This window comes from Rousettus aegyptiacus, unplaced genomic scaffold, assembly GCF_014176215.1.
Source record: "Rousettus aegyptiacus isolate mRouAeg1 unplaced genomic scaffold, mRouAeg1.p scaffold_m13_p_1, whole genome shotgun sequence".
NCBI lineage: Eukaryota > Metazoa > Chordata > Mammalia > Chiroptera > Pteropodidae > Rousettus > Rousettus aegyptiacus.
In genome coordinates this window covers 69,771,135-69,784,421 of record NW_023416284.1, presented here as the reverse complement: position 1 = coordinate 69,784,421, position 13,287 = coordinate 69,771,135, and the positions used below count along the sequence as shown (strand labels likewise).

Genomic DNA, 13,287 nt, shown 5'->3' with positions numbered 1-13,287 from the left:
AACTGTGAGTAGCACTGGTGTGGGGGACATAATCCAGTGCCTTGTTTCCACCTGGATGAGATATGTATTTTGGCTCTAATATGCTCTGTTCCATTAAAGGTGATTCTTCCATGCACACATGGTAAAAGATAAACTGGTAAAATGCAGCTGCCTGTAAATAAACCACTGGGTGACTCAAATATAACACCAATCTCAATTTGAAAAAAAAAGCCAACATAGTTTTCTTGATGTAACCCCAAAAGCACAAGTATCATTAAATTAAAAAATTTTTGTACTCCAAAGAACACATATCAAGTGAAAAGACATTTCACAGAATGCATGAAAATATGTACAAATCATATACCTGTAAGAGACTTGTACTAGAATATACAAAGAACTCTTACAACTCAAAAATAAAGACAAATAACCCAATTGAAAAATAGCCAAAAGATCTAAAGGGTCATTCCTCCAAAAAAAATATGCAAATGGTGAACAAGCACATGAAAAGATGCTCAACAGCAATCATTCATCAGAGAAATGCACAGGGATACCACATCTCAAGCAATAAGATAACCGGGAATCAAAAAGAAAACAACTACTGGCCGGGAGGTGGAGTACCGGAGTGCCGGAACCCTCATACATTATTCGTAGAAATATTAAATGGTGCAGCTGCTTTAGAAACAGTCTGGCAGTTTCTTAAAAGGTTAAATATAGAGTTACCATATGACCTGGACCTTGAAGAAGCCAGACACAAAAGACCACATATTGTGTGATTCCATTTGTATGAAATGTCTATAACGGGCAAATCCACAGAGGAATGAAGTAGACTGCTCGTTGCCTAAGGCTGGGGGGATTAGGAGGAAATGAGGAGCGACAGCTAATTCATACATGTTTCTTTTAAGGGTGATGAAAATGTTGTAAAATTAATTGAGTGCATGGCTGTACTCTGTAAACTTACTCTGTGAATTATACTAAAAATCACTGAATTGTATACTATAAATGGGTGAAATGTACGGTATGTGAATTGTATGTCTCAATAAAGCTGCAATTTTTAAAATACACCTGTTTTTCCAATTGCCTACCTTAGTTTAGTACCTTTAGTAGCTCTATTCTTGCCCCAAAAGACAAGACAAAATCCTATGGCTCTACCTACCATATTTTCCTTCAAACCTTCTGGTTTTCTGATCTCCATTTTTATGGCTTCTTACTGAATTTGCCATTTCTGATCCCTATGGACTGATAGCTCATTTACATGGAATACTGAGGCTTTGATCAATGTCCTATGAAGGTGTGCCTGGGATGACCCCAGGATGTCACACAGCCTCTGTGCCCTGAGCTGAGGCCAGGCCCAAGTGTGTGGGAGGATGGGATTGGACACAAACCATCTTGAGGTCAAGTTTGATGTGTACTAACTGCACTTAGCCACTTCTTTGTGAGTCCATTTTCCTCTTTAAATCCTCTCCTAATTTCAATTTTCCATCTCTTTAAAAAAATAAGCACATAATTTCTTAAACTATTAACAAAGGTTAACAAGATAAAGTATTTTAAAGGGCCAACAAATACCCTTCAAAATCTGAACACCTACACCAAATTTTATATCTTACTTGCAAAAGCCCAGTGGCCAATGGCCATCGCTTGAAAGAAGATTCCAAACGTTGTGTGAGGCTAAGAGACGGGGAAATGAGTATGACTGCAAAAGGAAAGGGCACCTGTGCCCTGCCAGGATGAGAGAGATAGTGTGGCAAACGAGGAGCCTCCAAGGCGGTCATTCTAGGGCAGCTAACAGTAACATGACTATGCTCTTTTACATTGAAATAAATAACTGCTCATCCAAAACACTGAGGTTTGGGTCCTAGAAATAAGGGCTACTTGGAAGCTTTCTATAAGACCAAGCTGGATATACCTTTGCAGCTCACCTTCTCAATACTGGCCAAGACCTCCGAACCGCAATACATAATAGATGCCAAGGGCTCTTTTTCTTGAAATGAATCACTCTGGCATCACATTCAAGGTAGTTTCAAGGATGACTTTCAAAGCCATTCTTTCAAAGAACAGTTTTCTCTTCAAAGACTTTTTGCCTTCTTCCTCCCCTCCCCTCCTCCCTCGTGACCTAAAGTCCTAGGAATCAGTAATAGGACCTCGGCTCCCAGTCGCCCTTACACAAATGTCAAGTACAGAAGTTTTAAAATTTGAGGCACACTCTCTGGTGAAAATGTAATTTGCAAACCAAGTAAGTTCCTATATTCAATTTAATTCATAACTTCATTTTTAAAGGGCCTAAAAAATAAATACATCAACGAAGACCAAAAAAAAAAAAAAAATGTGTCACGAAATTAGCCTGCCCTTCTGTCTCTATAGAAATATAGCATTTGTTTTCCTCTATCTGGGGTTGGATATAATATATTCTATAATTAGGCACATGTTCAGCAAAGCATTTGGTAAGCTCTATTCACACATGCAGTAGCCATAAGAACGCACCTCTCAGGTTGGTTCTGCCGGAGCAGAACTAACTGGCTCCAGCTGCGCCCTCTCATTCCACCACCTCGTTTGCGCTGAGCCCATGCCTCTCAGCCAACGAATGAACACAGCAGGGAACCCAGGCAGGCCCCCTTTCTACAAGGTGTAGTACTGCTATACCAGGGCAATTTTAGCTTAAAGACTTACCCATTGAAGTTGCCAAACTTTCTTAGAACTGCATTGCAGTCAAGACCTCTCTTCCTTCCATTACCCTCTTGTCTCAGGGATCAGACATGTATTCCAACCAATGGCTCTCCCACCCTCATCCAGGTATTTGCCTCCTGGTTTTCCCTCACAGACATTTCACTCAACAAATCTCTTATGCTTCTGTTATCATCTTGGCATCTGCTTCTCAGAGAACTCAGACTAATGCAATACATAATACTGAATATTTAGATCAATTCCCATAAACAACAATTATTCAATATGATATCTGCAACACTGAGTCGATGTAAAAATTAAGTCTTTAGGAAAAAATGTCCCTTTTGGAATGAAAAAATTAGCAGCTATTGATCAAATATTGTTACAACATCATCCAGACTATACATTCAACAATACGCTGCTTCTGTTTTAAATATCTAAAAAAGGTTTCTAGCAACCTAAGGAACAACTCACACATAACATCATGGGTTTATAAAACAATACACTAATAATTATCAAAAAGCAGATCTAAAATTCACAAACCAGAACTAGAACTCATCACTAAAAGGAATGAAGTTATAATTCTCCAACATTCTTACTTTTCCAGGGGCATAAAGAGGAGCACTCTGGGCCGTTGCTCTTGTTCAAAGTCCAAGATACTTTTTCACTGATCGATTTATTTAAACTTATGGCTAGATCAGATGCCAAACTGAGATCATACAAGTTACTGAGATTCAAGAGTCAAATCTGTAGAGTTACTGACTTAAGATAAAAATCAAATTCGTATTGTATTTCAATTGAAACATAATATAATCTAATACATGTCTCTTGGTTTGTGGGTGGAGCTCATGTTTCTTTTGGGGACAATGCAAGCCCAGCAAACATGAGCACACACTACAACCACAGGAAGGACACAAGAGGCTCCTTGCTGCAGCAAAAGAACTTTCTTAGGACAATGAGGCCTCTGAACTTGAGCTACACACAGATTTTCTACCTCCTGAGAAGTATGCCCTCTCTCCTCAGATTTGTGCATGCCTGCTGTAATGGGCCCTTCACTTGAATCCATGGAAATCGTCTGTCCAATCTGAAATAAGGTTTGAGTTCAACATGGTTAAGGTAGGGCCACTTTGTTTTTGTCCTATGAATTTTTTTCATAATTAAAAAAAAAAAAAGGCCAAAGAAAATCTTTTTTCTTCCTGCACCTATAATTATTAGTTGAATTTGGATAAGGAAATATAGGAGGAAATGAACTAAAGGAGAACAGGCAGTTGGAGATGTGTTTAGAATCACAAGAAAGACAGAACAATGCCATCCCTCCCACCCTCACCCCCGCACACACACAAAATCAATGCCTTCTGATACAGACTTTGGGCAATTTACCAGAAGTGGTACTCATTCATCCGTTTCCATTTCCCATATCAACTCTCAATAAAAAAATAATCCATCTTTAAAAAAAATCAAACAAAACTCAGTTTTGAACAATATTCCAATGAGACCTACCTGTTTTACCTTAATCTTTGGACCTAAAGTGATTAAGTTTTCTGTCCTGGTAAAGTTAGGATGGAACAATGAGATAATTCAGTCATCAACAGAGCCAACCGGTCACACGGCTGGCTGGCCAGCATCAAGCCAGATCTGACATTCAAGGATCTTATTTTCCCCGACCAGTCATATATCCAAAAAATGATACTTAATATTTGTATTACTTCTTTGTCTACAATACAAATCCACATGTAATCATACTAGGAAAGCAAAGAGTCCTGCAAGCATGAAGTTTGGCAGGCAGGAAGAATATAAGCAAGTACAACAAACTTCCAATCATCTGCAACCTAGGCTGGGACTGCCATCTTGCACAATAACCAGAGGTGCCAAAGATACAATGCTAATTGTGCAACCCGTAGCTGTGAGCCTGCCACGGAGGAAGAGAGGAGGGTCAGGGAGTGCCGTGCATCACTCTGCTTCTGCCCCGCTGTACCCCCTGCTTCCTGGATTAATGAAGAGGCAGGTGATGATATTACAACTTTAGGGCAACGTTCCCAAACTCCTATCAACTGTGCTAACCTTGAAGAAGAAAAGGAATTCCAGGAGTCAGAGCAAAGGATGCTCTTAGCTCCATCAGGCTTCCTAAGGCTGCACCTAAAGGCAGTGGGAACTCCTGGGGACTTAGCTCAGAGTTCATGGTGTCTGTTCAGAACCATCCAGTGGTCAGAGTAGAATGGGTTTTTCATCTTTCCACTTATCTTTTCAAAGATTTCACCTCTATACTTTGGCCTTCAAAAACCAAATCACCAGTTATCCATTTTAACAAGAACCCATAAAATATACTTCAAAAAACTTATATTCGTCTTCAAAATTAAACTCAAAGTGACTATGCTAATTATTGAAAAGCCAGTAGCAGCCTGACAGAGAAACATGAAATAAACAAACCTTAAAATCTCTTTGCAAATATTTTCTTTGTTCCATCTTACAGAACATAATTATTTACACATACTGAGCTGGTTAGATGGAGTGATCAGAATGTCGTAACAGAGAAAAACATTTCCCATGGAACTAACAATACAGCAAATGATCACCACCACTAGCCAAAGAGTGCAGGCAATTTATTTCTATTTTGGGTAACAAAAAACACAATAGAAAACAGGGAACACAAACTCTTTGTAAGCTACAGTTCGCTATAATATGCATGCAAATATATTTAAATAACATTTAGGATTTCTCATTATAATCATATAAAAGAATTATTAAAATCACCAATAAAGCACCCCCTACAGAACCAGTCAGAGCATCTTTATTATTTCCTGCCATTCTTTTTCTACACGTCCTTATTCATTAAAATGTAATCTCAATACGTGTATTTGTTTTGTGGTTTTTATCTTCCATTATCTTGTAAGCATTTTCCAGTGTCATTATTTGAAGACATCTTTTTTCAATGGATGCATTTAAGTACCACCATTTAATTATTCACCTCTTTTGGACCGTTTAAGATGCTTCCAGTTTTTCACTAATATTGACAACAGTTGAACATATTTATGAATAAATTTCCTTAAGGTCACTCGGTTCCTAGGATTTTATCCTATTATAGTATATGAATGTTTAAAAAATTCTTTTGCATGTGGCTTTCTACTTTTCCCAGCACCATTTACTGAAGAGACTTTCTTTTCTCCATTGTATGTTTTTGGCTCCTTTGTCAAAAATTATTCCCCCATATGCATGTAGGTTTATTTCTGGGCTCTCAATTCTGTTCAATTGGTCTGTCTTTCTGCCAAAACCACGCTGTTTTGATTATTGTTGTAGTATAATTTGAAGTCAGGCAGTGTGATATCTCTAGCCTTTTTTCTCAGGATTGCTTTGACTAATCAGGGTCATTTGTGATTCCATACAAATCTGATGGTTTTTCTATTTAAAAAAATGCTACTGGGATTTTGATGGAGATTGCATTAAATCTGTATATTGCTTTGCGTAATACGTTCATTTTAGCTATGTTGATTCTTCCAATCCATGAATGTGAAATATTTTTCCATTTCTTTGTGTCTTCAATTTCTTTTAATAATGTCGTATAGTTTTCAATGTATAGGTCTTTCACATCCTTTTTTTATTCTTTTTGTTGCAACTGCAAACGGAATTGCTTTTTCACTTATTTTTCTGAAATTTCATTGTTAGTATATAAGAACGCAATGGAATTTTGTGCATTGATTTTTGTATCCTACAACTTTACTGTATTTATTGTTTCAAATAGCTTTTCTGGTGGAATCTTTAGGGTTTTCTATGTGAAGAATCACATCATCTGTAAAAAATGACAATTTGACTTCATTCCCAGCCTAGATGCCTTTTCTTTCTTTCTCTTCCCTGACTGCTCTAGCTAGGACTTCCAATACTATACTGAAGAGTGGTGAGCATGGGCATCCTTGTCTTTTTCCTGATCTTAAAAATAAAAGCTTTGTTTTTCACCATTAAGTATGATATCAGCTGAGGGTTTGTCATATATGTCCTTTATTATGTTGAGGTACTTTCCTTCTGTGCTCATTTTATTAAGTGTTTTAATCATGAATGAACACTGTTATCTTGTCAATGCTTTTTTCTGTATCTATTGATATTATATGATTTTACCCTTTATTTTATGTAGTATATCACTGATTGATTTGTGTACGTTGAACAATCCTTGTGCCCTGAGAATGAACCCCACTCGACTGTGATGTGTAATCTTTTTAATATACTATTGTGTCTGATTTGCTAGTATCTTACTTAGGATTTCTGCATCTGTATTCAACAGAGATACTGCTCTGTAGTTTTCCTTTTTTGTGTCATCCTTACCAGGTTTTTGTATCAGGGTAATTTTGGCCTCATAAAATGAGTTAAGAAGTATTGCCTCTTCTTCAATATTTTGGAAAAGCTTGAGAAGGACAGGTATTAAATCATCTTTGAATGTTTGGTAGAATTCACTAGTAAAGTCATCTGGTCCTGGATTTTTACTTTTTGGTAGGTTTTTGATGATTATTTCAATTTCCTTACCACTGATCAGTATATTTAGATTTTCCAGTTCATAATTCAGTCTAGGAGGGTTGTGTATTTCTAAGAACTTGCCCATTTCTTCTAGGTTATTGAATTTGGTGGCATGCAGTTTTTCATAGTATTCTTTTATGATCCTTTGTATTTCCATTGTAACTTCCCTTTTATTTCTGACTTTGTTTGTGTCTTCTCTTTTTTCCTGAGTGAGTCTAGCCAGAGATTTATCAATTAGAATGAAACTAGACTGCTATCTGTCACCATACACCAAAATTAACTCAAAATGGATTAAGAGCCTGAATATAAGACTTGAAACAATAAATTACATAGAAGAAAACATAGGTACTAAACTCATGCATCTTGGACTTAAGGATTTTATAAATTTGATCTCAAAGACAAGGGAAGTAAAAGAATAAATTAATGGGACTATATCAAACTAAAAAAGCTTCTGCAGAGCAAAAGCAACTGTCAACAAGGCAAAGAGGCAACCAACTGAATAGAAGATATTTGCAAACAACACCTCCAGTAAGAGGCTAATATCCTAAATATATTAAGAACTCATACAACTCAACAACAACAACAACAATTCAGTTAAAAAATGGGCAGAGGACCTGAACAGAAAATTCTCCCAATAAGACATACAAAAAGCCAAGAGACATATAAAAATTGCTCAACTTCACTAGCTATTAGGGAGATACAAGTCAAAACCTCAATGAGATACCACCTCACACCTGTTAGAATGGCTGTTATCAACAAGACAAGTAATAACAAATGTTGGAGAGGCTTTGGGGGAAAAGGAACCCACATGAACTACTGGTAGGAATATAAACTGGTACAGCCACTATGAAAAACAGTATGGAGGTTCCTCAAAAAGTTAAAAATAGAATTATCATATGACCCAGCAATCCCTCTTCTGGGTTTCTATCCCAAAAATTTGAAAACATTTATCTGTTTTCATTGCATCATTATTCACGGTGGCCAAGACACGGAAACAAGGAAAGTGTCCTTCGACAGATAATCGGACAAAGAAGATGTGGTATGTACAGACCATGGAATATTACTCAACCATAAGATGAAATACTGCCATTTGTGACAACATGGATGAATCTTGAGATAATCATGCTAAGTAAAATAAGTCAAAGTTGGGAACCATATGACTTCAAGCTATATGTGGAATATGAAACTGAAAGCAACAAATGAACAAGACAAAAACTCAGACACAGACAATTTAGTGGCTACCAGAGGGAAAGATGGAGGGATAGAAAAGGGTAAAGGGGGTCAAATATATGGTGATGAAAGTAGATTTCACTTTGGGTGACTATGCACTGTAATATACAGATGTATCATGGAATTATACACTTTAACCCTATATAATTTTATTAACCAATGTCACTACAATAAATTTAATTTTAAAAGATGTACTAGGCTACAAAAAAAATAAATTGTTTAAAAAGTATGGCTAAATTGCCTTCCAGAAGGGGTGTACCAATTTATACTCCCACTAGCAAGATATGAGTTCTCATTTTATGTTTTCAAAAACACATGGGCAACTCAAATTGCCAACATGATGGGAGAGCAATTATCTGCCTGACTCTGGCCTGACTGCAGAAAGGAAGAGTTCTTGCTGCTCCCCTCAAAAAAGACTCGATTTGCTCCCTCTGTAAGCAAAAAAGAAGAATCAGTTCAGCATCACGAACTTAAAAGGAATCAGGTACCAACTTTATTACAAGCAATTGGTGAGCTTCCTCCAGAAAAACAGTACATGTTCTAGTATCTTTAATAGTCCACATTCACAGAGAAAACATGGAGGACATTCACCACTACATGTACTGATATAAATTGTATTAGCAGCACTAATAAAAGTGTATCTTTGTGTTATCCTCATCATTAACACCAGTCTAGCCCATGAAAACTTGATTACTTTCATAATAAAATTCAAGCACCAAAATAAAGTACAAGTTGTGTTCCCCCGAATTAAAAACATTTGTGTATATGTGTGTATGTGTGTTTGTACATATATATAGTTTGACATAAACACTAATCTAATCTAACCCCATTAAATTCCTGTCTGTGTTCTTATTCTAAAGATGTATCACATATGCTAGTACTTAGGTTTGCATGCATGCTCAAAAGAGAATAACTACCACATCGGACTGCTTTAAAACACCAGGTTCAACTTCAGAATACTACTTTATTCTTCGACAGAATCCTAAATATTTTTATCCTGAAATAAACAGCAGTGTTAAATTCCATTCTGAAGGAGAACCTGTAGTTGCTTATATGCTTGTAATGAGAACAGACTGGTAAAGAATCTCTTTAATTGAAATTTGTAATTTAAAACATCTTGCCAATTTCAGGTTGTTATGTACCTCTCCAGTTATGTTAACAGACATTGTCCGAGAAGATGGATTCACTTCAGTGAGGCACTGTGCATTTGTGGTGGCAGAGAGAAATGCTGCTTAATAAGACCCTATAATTTAAACAAACAAACAAACAAACAAACACCACACATACCTCTAAGAATGTATAATATGGCCACACGGCAATTACAGAACTAAATCACATGCAATTTACAGGTAGAAGTTTTTTTTTTTGGTATCCTTTTCCTAAAAACAGTGTCCTTTCTAGTTCAAATATTTGACCATTTTGTGGGTAACATCAGAGATTTCTTAGCACAAGGAGATCCAAAAATGCCAGAGAACAAACATCACTTGAGGAAATTTATGACTGTGCTGCTGAAAGTAAAGTTGACAGGAACCGATTTCCATCATCTCCTAATGTCGAACCTCAAATCCACCATGTTCACAAACACATTATTATTACCCACAAATGCCCTTTATTTTTCTCTTTGGTAACTTTCCACAATTACGATTATACTAAAAATGATGTAGCAATCATTCAAAAGTTTATGGTTTTATGAATAAAACCAATGGAAAAGGTGTGACAAGAGCAGGGAGAGATGTGACAAAAAGAGGCACCTTCACCCTGCATCAGGAGTAGGGGACAGTTGTTAGCTCATCAACAAATATACAATCACGAAACAATGTGTGTTAGTGTCCTAGAGCTGCCATAACAGATTACCACAAGCTACGTAGCCTAAAACCAGAAACTTACTGCCCCACAGTTCCGGAGGCTAGAAGTCTGAAATCAAGGTGTTGGCAGAATTGGTTCATTCTGGAGGTGCTGAGGGTGGATCTGTTCTATGCCTCTTCCTAGTTTCTGGTAGCTGACAGCAACCTCTGGAGTTCCTTGGCTTGTAGCCAGAAACTCTCATCTCTGCCTCCATGTTTACATGACCTTCTTCCCTCTATGTCTGTCTCTCTCATGGTCTTCTTATAAAGACACCAGTCAGAATGAATTTAGGTCCCATCTTAATCTAGTGTATCCTCATCTAGTTACATCTGTAAAGATGCTATCTCTGAACAGAGACATATTCAGAGGTTCCAGGTGGATAAGAATTTGGGGGAATACTAATTAATCCAGTACATGATGATATGCTTATATTTGAACTTTCTATATAAATTTGAAATAGATAACTGTACATTCATTCTACAGTCTTTGCTCACACCTATCTCCTCTGTGTCAATACACAGGGTTCTCAATCGATGTCTGCTGAATGATGAGTAAATGAACCTTTGGATGAAGGACCAAAGCCTTAGAGTGTGGATCTACTGAATGATGGCATCTCTTACATAAATCACCATCCACTATCTCCAGTCATTTCCTCTAACATGGACTGAGAAGGTGAAAGTAAAGTTGCTTGCAAAACAATCCAAGTGCAAAACTTAATTTTTATAATCCTCCCCCACATCCTTTCAGCATTCTCACTCACATTTAATTCAACAGCTATTAATTTTAATGTACAAACTTGCTTTGGTGGCTTTCCAAAGGACCCAACTTAGATTCAGAGAAACTGTTTTCTCTCCTTTCATATATAATCAGCATATATACACATATATATTTATATACATATGTGTGTGTGTGTATACAAACTGTAATAAACAAGTTTGGAAATAAACACACACAACAAATGAATCGATGAAAACAGAAGTGCCCGTTTCTGCCAAACACTCCATGCACCAGGGTCTCAGTGAGTATGATTGAAAGGCAGTTGGCAACACCAGCCATTGAAAGCCAAGTGCAAAGTCCAAACTGCAGTAACTCAAGGTCGAGGAAGGGAACTGGGGAGTGGGTAGTAGCAATCAGCAAAAGATTTGTAAAGTAGTAATCTTTCAGCTGGCTTTGGAAAATGGAGTAAAAGATTTCCACCTAGACAAGGATGATAAACACCCCTCTAATCAGTGGAATGAATAAGGCAGAGGCAAAGAGACATGGACTAACCTAGCACGTGTGTGGACCACCATGTTTTGGCATTGTCGCCATCTGCAGTGCAGAGTAGGAGGAGGAGATGAGGCAGCTCCAACTCATGATGGAGTTTTTTTTTTTTTTTGATATTTTAGAACCTCATTCTGGTTGGTATAGAGACCCCAGGCTAAAAAAGGGGGAGGAAGAAGGATGGCCAGTTAGGAAGGGTACACACATGTGGTGGTCCAAGGTGGTGGCAGTGAGCATGCATAGCAATGGATGGAGCATAGTGGCAGCCAGCCTACAGACCTGATAGGACCTGGTGACACAGGATGTGGGTGGTAAGGGAGGTTGCTTTCTGGGACCTCCACAGGCACCTGTCTCACATTCTCGTGCTCTTGCAGAGCTGTACCTTCTTACCCTCTGCCTGCATATCTTTCCTCCTGCCTAAATGTCTGTGGCACCTGGCACAGTACATACCATATTGGGGGCTCAAAAATTGTTGCAGAAATGAATGAATGAATATATACTTTTATCCTAAAAAGAACAGGTGATATAGATGAGAAATAAGTAATAATCTACTTTGGGCTAAAGTCAGTATTTTTTGTTCAATATCCCAACCTAAGGGAGCTGTTTGAGGCTCCTGGAAATACTGAAAAAGAACCAAAATACTAAAGTATTTAATTAATTCATTTATTGAACACCTATTTAATGCCAGGAACTAAGTATTGGGGTGGAGGGTATGGCTCTGAGGTGAAACCAAAAAAATAAAGTTTTTCAATAAAATACTAGGAAGAGTTATAATCATCATTTAAATTACTTTTAATGCTATAACTTCCCAGCTCTATTGTTATCTTTGTTGGGCACATATTTTCCATATTTTGCTAGCAACATACATTATTAAAAAATAAGTTTGTGAACTCATTTCAGAAAAATTGAAAACCTGCTCCACAACCTAGGGGAAAGGAATGCAGAAAGGAAACAACCCAAAGAAGAATAAGTAACATCCAGAGCCCTGAAGGTAAGAAGAACAGATACAGGAAAAGCCAGTCTGAGACCAAACCACGGTCATGGGAATGTTGATACAACAGTCTTTGTGTCCCAGAGCAACATTCTCCAGTCTCCCGAAGCCTCCTCATGGTGGGAAAGTTTCATTGCACAACTTGCAAAGTTCACAGAAATGAGCTCTGAGGTGTAAACCCTGTAATTTACTGCCAATTTTCCAATAACTCATCCAATGAAATGCAGTTCAACCTGAGGGGAGAAGTCGGGTTCTCCCTGACCCTGGAGAATAGGACAGAACTCTTAAGAACATAATGTGGATAATATACAATGTGTTATGAGGAATAACTCTGCTTTAGTGTACATTCCTCAAGACTCATGAAAAGTTGTTATTGAACAAACATCAACAGGACACAGAATTTTCATTGATCCATCCATGGTCTTCACCAAGGTGACCAATCAGGAAAAGGCTGGCCCATTAGGTTAAGGCCTGGTGACAGAGAACATGTTTACAACTAGAACCGAGATCCCCACTGTGCCAGACATCACCCTCCAGTCACTGGGAGTCTCACAGATGTGGGGAGGGCAGCCAGGAGGCACTCAAGAGAGTGGGGGAGCAGCTAGGATAGAAGAATTTCTGTATCATTAACTAGTAAGAGATAAACACCAGCCCTTCTGTAAGGACCTTAGAATAGGGGTCAGTGAACTTTTTCTTTAAAGAGCAAGATAGTAAATATTTTAGGCTTTACACGGGTCCTATGGTTTCTGTCACAATCACTCTGCCACTGTTGTGCAAAAACATCCAGAGAACACAGATAAACAAGTACCTGATTGTGTTGC

The 13,287-nt window shown here is 37.7% G+C and overlaps 1 protein-coding gene across 6 annotated transcripts in view; it reads right to left on the bottom strand.

The window, feature by feature from the left end:
• The window catches only part of MBOAT1 (membrane bound O-acyltransferase domain containing 1), a 96,562-nt gene that overhangs the window by 31,836 nt on the left and 51,439 nt on the right, over positions 1-13,287 (bottom strand). The gene's annotated exons all lie outside the window — the stretch shown is intronic.